Raw genomic sequence first — 1,977 nt, forward strand, 5'->3', positions numbered from 1 at the left:
CTCTTATCCGGTCACGTTTGTGTGCCCGAATTTCGCAAGGCAACCTCCATGGGACATGGAAAAGACTCGAGAAGAGAGCTCGCTCACGGGAGAGAGAAGCCAAGGAGACCACGAGAGTGCTGAGAGTGGGACAGCGCTGAATAGGCGGGAGAAGCCTGCGCGTATAAACGGAGATATATATCCAATTGCAACGAAGGAACGTGCCAAAGATCGAGAACAATGGCAGAAATGCTAGTAACGTGCACTTCGGGACCAACGCATCACCGGAAGACAACCGCCAAACATCGAAAGAGTCGCGATGCTCCGCAACCTACGTGCAAAGCGGTCGCACACCGGGTAAGGGAGTGAGAGCCCCAAACATAGCTGGGCGAGGCGCTCACTCCGCTCTTTAATATCTCGTTAATACCGCCAAGGAAATGGCACAAGCACACACACACAAGCATCCTCGGAAGAGGACAGTTCGAGTGACAGGTCAAATCCAAGAGTTCCGAAGACTACCTCCAGGAACAATCGGGAACAAGACCGATTACAAGTCGTCGAGTCTGTTACTGGGCGAACACGAGATGCGCACAGGAAATCGATCAGCCCTCACAATGGCCCAAGGCCAGAGATCGGACTGCTACGATTTACCCCAACAATCATCGTGCCACTCTTCGCAGAGAGGTGATAGACGCCAACGAGCCCGCGCATAGCAATCGAGGTGTAAAAAGGGCGTTGAAGGCAGGAAGCCTGGACGAAAGAGGCTACGAGGTCACCTCGAAGCGGTCTAAGAATCGGGCGCACTTGGGGCGACTACCAGTGCCAACCCCTTATCCCGCGGTGCGTCCGACACACAGAAATTTCCAAGGCGGCCAAGGAGCCTCCCCGCATAGCAATCGGGGTGTGAGGTTACGGATGCAGCATTGATAGCAATCGAGGTGTGAGGCGAAGGATGCAGAAGTGAGAGCCGAGGGATGTAGCAGAGATAGCAATCGGGGTGTGTGATGCAGAAGAGATAGCAATCGAGGTGTGCGGTGGGAAGGGCCCAGCAGCCAGAATGCATGAAGCGACGGATGAAGCAGTGATGACAACCGGGCTGTGAGGAGAGGAGGGATGCAGCCAAGAAAGCAATCAGGGCTCGAGGCAAGGGATGCATCAAGGATAGCAATCATGTTGTGAGGCAAGATTCCAAAGGCTAAACGTGAGAGGCTGCAGGGTCGACTCAGAGAGGTCTATGCATGTGAGAGGCTGAAAGCAAGGTCGACTCGGAGCGGTCTATGCATCGGGCGCGCTTGGGGCGACTACCAGTGCCAACCCCTTATCCCGCGACGCGTCCGACAAAGAGAACGTTCCAAGGCGGCAGAGGAGGTTACCAGCCGAAGGATGCAGTAGCAATAACAGGTATAGTTCCGCGGCGGCCGAGAAGACTCACCGCATAGGAATCGGGATGCGAGGCGAGGGATGCGGCGGGAAGGCCCCGACGGCTAAACGGAAGAGGCTGCAGGGCCGCCTCGGAATGGTCCAAGCATCGGATGCGATTGGGACGACTACCAGTGCCAACCCCTTATCCCGCGATGCGTCCGATACACAGATAGTTCCAAGGCGGCCGAGGAGCCTCACCGCATATCAATCGGGGTGCGAGGCGAGGGATGGGGCGGGAAGGCCCCAACGGCTAGACGGAAGAGGCTTCAGGGCCACCTCGGAATGGTCCAAGCATCGGACGCGCTTGGGGCGACTGCCAGTGCCAACCCCTTATCCCGCGATGCGTCCGATACACAGATGGTTCCAAGGCAGCCGAGGAGCCTCACCGCATAGCAATCGGGGGTGCGAGGCGAGGGATGGGGCGGGAAGGCCCCAACGGCTAGACGGAAGAGGCTTCAGGGCCGCCTAGGAATGGTCCAAGCATCGGACACGCTTGGGGCGACTACCAGTGACAGCCCCCTATCCCGCGATGCGTCCGATACGAAGATGGTTCCAAGGCGGCCGAGGAGCCTCACC

The sequence above is a fragment of the Cryptomeria japonica genome, unplaced genomic scaffold (genome assembly GCF_030272615.1).
Source record: "Cryptomeria japonica unplaced genomic scaffold, Sugi_1.0 HiC_scaffold_274, whole genome shotgun sequence".
Taxonomy (NCBI): Eukaryota; Viridiplantae; Streptophyta; class Pinopsida; order Cupressales; family Cupressaceae; genus Cryptomeria; species Cryptomeria japonica.